Source organism: Salvelinus sp. IW2-2015, unplaced genomic scaffold, assembly GCF_002910315.2.
Source record: "Salvelinus sp. IW2-2015 unplaced genomic scaffold, ASM291031v2 Un_scaffold4951, whole genome shotgun sequence".
Taxonomy (NCBI): domain Eukaryota; kingdom Metazoa; phylum Chordata; class Actinopteri; order Salmoniformes; family Salmonidae; genus Salvelinus; species Salvelinus sp. IW2-2015.
Window position 1 is genome coordinate 13,403 of NW_019946220.1, and position 6,973 is coordinate 20,375.

Here is a 6,973-nt window from a genome sequence, read left to right on the forward strand (position 1 = left end):
ACGGAGGAAAGAACACCGTCACCTACGAGTCACGCCTCCTCAAAGCTCTCTTCTACGAGGTCATCGGATGGAACCAGTGATGTCATACTAGAACGGAACACAGCCTGTGATGTCATCGCACGGAACCCGGTGATGTCGTCGGACAGAACCAGTAGTTTACACTGAAGGCTTTTTAAAACCTGTTTTACACCCCAACCAGTTCAAATCTATCAACCTGCACCCCATCACATGAGATATTATAGTACAGTATATATGTGGCTTGTTGTTATTTTCTGCATCATCTGTTGTTTGTAAGTCGCTCTGGATAAGAGCGTCTGCTAAATGACTTAAATGTAAATGTAAATGTTCTGACTTCTGTTCAGCATATTCTGGACTCCTCGTCTCACACACAGTCACACACACAGTGGGAGAAGCCATGAGGCTTCATTCATTTCAGCGTGTTTAGTTTAGTTGAGCCTGGGCCCAGAGAGCTGTTGGCAGAGAAAAACACCTTTATTATTATTATGACACTCAACTAAAATATAAACCCAACATGCAACAGCATCAAAGATGTTACTGAGTTACAGGTCATATGAGGAAATCAGTCAATGTAACTGAATGCATTAGGCCCTAATCTATGGATTTCACCTGACTGGGAATACAGATATGCATCTGTTGGTCACAAATATCTATACTTTTTTTTTAACTAGGGTTGTGGATCAGAACACCAGTCAGTATCTGGTGGGACCATTTGCCTCATGCAGCGCAACACATCTCCTTCACATAGAGTTGATCAGGCTGTTGATTGTGGAATGTTGTGACATGGGGCTGTGCATTATCATGGCACGACAATGGGCCTCAGGATCGCGTCACGGTATCTCTGTGCATTTATATCACCATCGATAAAAATGCAATTGTGTTCGTTGTCCGTAGCTTATGCCTGCCCCATACCATAACCCCACCGCCACCATGGGGCACTCTGTTCACAACGTTGACATCAGAAAACCATTCGCTCACACAATGTCTGCCATCTGCCCGGTACAGTTGAAACCGGGATTCATCCGTGAAGAGCACACTTCTCCAGAGTGCCAGTGGTCATTGAAGGTGAGCATTTGCCCACTGAAGTCTGTTACGACGCCAAACTGCAGTCAGGTCCAGACCCTGGTGAGGATGACGAGCACGAAGAGGAGCTCTCCTGAAGCGGTTTCTGACGGTTTCTGCAGAAATTCTTCGGTTTTGCAAACCCACCGTTTTATCAGTTGTCCGGGTGGCTGGTCTCAGACGATCCTGCAGATGAAGAAGCCTGATGTGGAGGTCCTGGGCTGGCGTGGTTACACGTGGTCTGTGGTTGTGAGGCTGGTTGGACGTACTGACAAATTCTTTAAAACGACAATGGAGGCGGTTTATGATAGAAAAATGTACATTCAATTCTCTGGCAACAGCTCTGGTGGACATTCCTGCAGTCAGCATGTCAACTGCACTCTCCCTCAAACCTGAGACATCTGTGGCATTGTGTTGTTTGACAAAACTGCACATTTTAGAGTGGCCTTGCATTGTCCCTGGCACAAGGTGCACCTGTGTAATGATCAGGCTGTTTAATCAGCTTCTTGATATGCCACACCTGTCAGGTGGATGGATTATCTTGGTAAAGGAGAAATGCTCACTGACACTAACTAAACACATTTGTGCACAACATTTAAGAGAAACAAGCATTTTGTGCATATGGAAATGTCTGGGATCATTTATTTCAGCTCATGAAACATGAAACCACCACTTTCCATGCTGCGTTTATATTTTTGTTCAGTGTGTGTATATATATGTATATATTGTTATATATTATATAATATGTGTGTATATATATATATATATATATTGTTATATTATATAATGTGTGTGTGCTTGTTGTGTCTTCAAAGGAGAGTATGTCCATATGCTTATACTACAACCCCTAACACTAGTTTCACATGGAACCCTATTCCCTACATAGTGCATTACTTTTGACCAGGGCTCTATGGCACCCTATTCCCTGTATAGTGCACTACTTTTGACCAGAATCCTATGGGGTTATAGTACTAACCTGTGGTCTAGATCTGCCTGCTTCCTGTCTCTGTAGAGGCTGTACCTTCCTGAGGAGAAAGGCCTTGTCCTGGGCTCCGGTCTAAAGTTGTACACTGTATAAGAAATAGGGTGGGGGATTTTGGATGCAAACTTTGACGTTTTAGTGATTTTGTAACTTCTCTTTTACCGTTTGTTTAAAAAGATGTTCACCGTTATTTAGTCTATATTCAATTATATTTGTTTTTCTACAGAATAAAAAGAACGTGTACATGAGTATCAGAGGTTTGTGTTATCTGTCTCTGTTGGTTTGTGATTCTGGTCTCTGTGGTTTTGATTCTGTCTCTGTGGTAGTGGTTTTGTGTATTCTGTCTCTGTGGTAGTGGTTTGTGATTCTGTCTCTGTGGTTTGTCATTCTGTCTCTGTGGTGGTTTGTGATTCTGTCTCTGGTGGTTTGTGATTCTGTCTCTGTGGTTTGTGATTCTGTCTCTGTGGTAGTGGTTTGTGATTCTGTCTCTGTGGTAGTGGTTGTGATTCTGTCTCTGGTAGTGTTTGTGATTCTGTCTCTTGTGGTTTGTGATTCTTCTCTGTGGTGGTTGTGATTCTGTCTCTGTGGTTTGTGATTCTGTCTCTGTGGTTTGTTGATTCTGTCTCTGTGGTAGTGGTTTGTGATTCTGTCTCTGTGGTAGTGGTTTGTGATTCTGTCTCTGTGGTGTGGTTTGTGATTCTGTCTCGTGGTTGTGATCTGCTCTGTGGTGGTTGTGATTCTGTCTCTGTGGGTTTGTGATTCTGTCTCTGTGGTAGTGGTTTGTGATTCTGTCTCTGTGGTAGTGTTTGTATTCTGTCTCTGTGGTAGTGGTTGTGATTCTGTCTCTGTGGTAGTGGTTTGTGATTCTGTCTCTGTGGTAGTGGTTTGTGATTCTGTCTCTGTGGTTTTGTGATTCTGTTTCTGTGGTGGTTTTGTGATTCTGTCTCTGTGGTTTGTATTCTGTCTCTGTGGTTTGTGATTCTGTCTCTGTGGTAGTGGTTTGTGATTCTGTCTCGTGTGGTAGTGGTTTGTGATTCTGTCTCTGTGGTAGTGGTTTGTGATTCTGTCTCTGTGTAGTGGTTTGTGATCCTGTTCTTGTGGTAGTGGTTTGTGATCCTGTCTCTGTGGTAGTGGTTTGTGATTCTGTCTCTGTGGTAGTGGTTTGTGATTCTGTCTCTGTGGTAGTGGTTTGTGATTCTGTCCTTGTGGTAGTGGTTTGTGATTCTGTCTCTGTGGTAGTGGTTTGTGATCCTGCCTCTGTGGTAGTGGTTTGTGATTCTGTCTCTGTGGTAGTGGTTTGTGATTTGCCTCTGTGGTAGTGGTTTGTGATTCTGTCTCTGTGGTTTTGTGATTCGTCTCTGTGGTAGTGTTTGTGATTCTCTCTGTGGTAGTGGTTTGTGATTCTGTCTCTGTGGTAGTGGTTTGTGATTCTGTCTCTGTGGTAGTGGTTTGTGATTCCTGTCTCTGTGGTAGTGGTTGTGATTCTGTCTCTGTGGTTTGTGGATCCTGTCCTCTGTGGTAGTGGTTTGTGATTCTGTCTCTGTGGTAGTGAATGAAGTGGCGACAGGGTTGGGGTGGTTTGTCTGCTACAATGAAAGGGCCCTATCTATCCCCTAGCTAGCCAACAGTCTGCTACAATAGAAAGGGCCCTATCTATCCCCTAGCTAGCCAACAGTCTGCTACAATAGAAAGGCCCTATCTATCCCTAGCTAGCCAACAGTCTGCTACAATAGAAAGGGCCCTATCTATCCCCTAGCTAAGCCAACAGTCTGCTACAATAGAAGGGCCCTATCTATCCCCTAGCTAGCCAACAGCCTGCTCCAATAGAAAGGGCCCTATCTATCCCCTAGCTAGCAACAGTCTGCTCCAATAGAAAGGGCCTATCTATCCCTAGCTAGCCAACAGTCTGCTACAATAGAAGGGCCCTATCTATCCCTAGCTAGCCAACAGTCTGCTACAATAGAAAGGGCCCTACTCTCCCCTAGCTAGCCAACAGTCTGCTACAATAGAAGGGCCCTATCTATCCCCTAGCTAGCCAACAGTCTGCTACAATAGAAAGGGCCGCTATCTATCCCTAGCTAGCCAAACAGTCTCGCTACAATAGAAAGGGCCCTATCTATCCCCTAGCAGCCAACAGTCTGCTACAATAGAAAGGGCCCTATCTATCCCCTAGATAGCCAACAGTCTGCCTACAATAGAAAGGGCCCTCATCTATCCCTAGATAGCCAACAGTCTGCTACATAGAAAGGGCCCTATCTATCCCTAGCTAGCCAACAGTCTGCTACAATAGAAAGGGCCCTATCTATCCCTAGCTAGCCAACGTCTGCTACAATAGAAAGGCCCTATCTAGCCAACAGTCTGATGAACAAAGGCCCAGGAGCCTCACTTTTCAAATGTTCTTAGTTGTTATACTTAATTTCTTCATACTATCATTTCTTAAAATAGGAGAAAATTCTGTTTAAATACAAATGTCTCTACAAATCAATAACGCTGTGTCACGAATTAATAAATAAATAAGCGCATTCCATTTTTATTAATCACAAAACAAATGGATACATACAAATATATGTTAAATTGCATATTTTAATTTCAAGTTTTAGATTTATAAATGGTATTGTGTAGTTATGGATTTCATCATACGCATAATTAACTATCAAATCTGTGTGAACTACAAACATTTTCTAAATGAGACCACTGATGCTCTGTGTGGCCCTGGGATGTGTCCCAAAGCACTCTATTCCTACATCAGGGCTTCTCAAACCACTTCTCTGGACCCCAGACCTTACAGAATGTTGCTGTAGCCTGAATTAACTCAACTTCATTCAAGTATCAAAGTTTTGACGATTAGTTGACAAGTTGAATCAGGTGTGCTAGCCATTATCATACTTGAGTAAAAGTAAAGATAGAAAATGACTGAAGTAAAGTCACCCAGTAAAATGCTACTTGAGTAAGTCCTAAAGTATTTGGTTTAAAATATACTTAAGTATCAAAAGTAAATGAATAAATTATTTTCAAATTCCTTATATTAAGCAAACCAGACGGCACGATTTTCTTGTTTTTTTTAATTCACGGACAGCCAGACATCATTTAAAAACAATGCATTTGTGTTTAGTGAGTCCGCCAGATAAGAGGCAGTAGAGACGACCAGGGATGTTCTTTTGATAAGTGCGGAATGACAATTTTTCCTCTCCTGCTAAGCATTCAAAATGTAAACGAGTACTTTTGGGTGTCAGGGAAAATGTTGGGAGGGAAAAAAAAGTTGCATAATTTTCATTAGGAAATGTAGTGGAGGTAAAAGTCAAAGTTCGTAAAAAACTATAAATAGTAAAGTAAAGTACAGATTCCTCCAAAAACGACTTAAGTAAAAATGACTTTAAAGTACTAGTTAAGTAGTTTACACGCCATTGGGCTGTTGGAATAGATGGAAACCATGGGAACGGGCTGGGGGTCCGCCAGGAGAGGATGACAGCACACTGCCCTATTACAGTGCACTACTTTTCGACCAGAGCCCTACGGTTTGCCTGGTCAGAGTAGTCATAAGTAAGAATAAGGTTTGCTATTTTAGGACACAGGTGAAGGGGTAACACAAATAAGGAACCACTCAGGTGAAGGGTTCAACACATCCAAGTGAAGGTCCACACACCAGGTGAAGGGTCACACACCCAGGTGAAGGTCACACACCCAGGTGAAGGCGGTCACACCATCCAGGGAGGGTCCTCGGTAAGGGTCACACATCCAGTGAAGGGTGGTTCAGCATCCAGGTGAAGGGTCACACATCCAGTGAAGGGTGGTTCACATCCAGGTTGAAGGGTCACACACCCAGGTGAAGGGTCACACATCCAGGTGAAGGTCAACATTCCAGGTGAAGGGTGTGTCACATCCAGGTGAAGGGTCACACATCCAGGTGAAGGGTTGGTTCACATCCAGGTGAAGGTCAACACATCCAGGTGAAGGGTGGTTCACAATTCAGGTGAGGGTCACACACCCAGCTGAAGGGTCACACATCCATGGTGAAGGGTCCAGACACATCCAGGTTGAAGGTCACACATCCCATTGTGAAGGGGGGGGGGTCGGTTCACATTCAGGTGAAGCGGTACAATCCAGTGAAGGGTCACACGTCCAGGTGAAGGGTGGTTCACTCAGGTGAAAGGGTCACACGTCCAGGTGAAGGGTCACACATCCAGGTGAAGGGTGGTTCACATTACGGTTGAGTGGTCTCTTTGGTGATGTCCTGCTCTGTCAGGTAGTAGTTGAGGTATCCTCCAGAGCGCTCACTGACACGCCTGTTATGTACTGAACAGCATCTGGAGGGAGGAGGGGGAGATAGAACAGTAAAAAGCTTATTCCAAGCTGGGTTCCTGTTTTTCTGTGTGTCTTTTTCTGTGCTGTTTTTGTGCCGTGTGCATTGTGAGTTTGCGTGCTGTTTCTCTCTCTGTTGTGTGTGTGTGTGTGGGTGTGTGTGTGTGTGGAGGGGGGGTGTTTCTGTGATGCTGTTTCTCTCTGTGGTGTCTGTATGTGGCGTATGGCCATGCATGAACACCAGGGATATTCTTGGGAACTAACACACCCTTCAACATTCTCTCTCTCCTCTTCCACTCTTCTTGGGCTGTGTAAAACATCCCATTTCTGATCCTGCAGGCCTCAGAATGTGCTGCAGCCAATCAACTTGAGAAAGTCAGAGAACCAGCCAATCCACACAGCATACTGTGGAGAGGGAGGGAGTTGCAGAAGGGTGAAATCAATGGTCCTCAATTTTACAAACTACATCTATAAAGGTTTTTACATGTTATGTTTCTCTAAACACTGACTGTCAAACTGCTCATAGACACTACTCTACTTGGAGTAATACACAGATAGGCCATGCTCTAAAGTAGTGCACTATATAGGGAATTGGGCGCCATAGATCTCTGG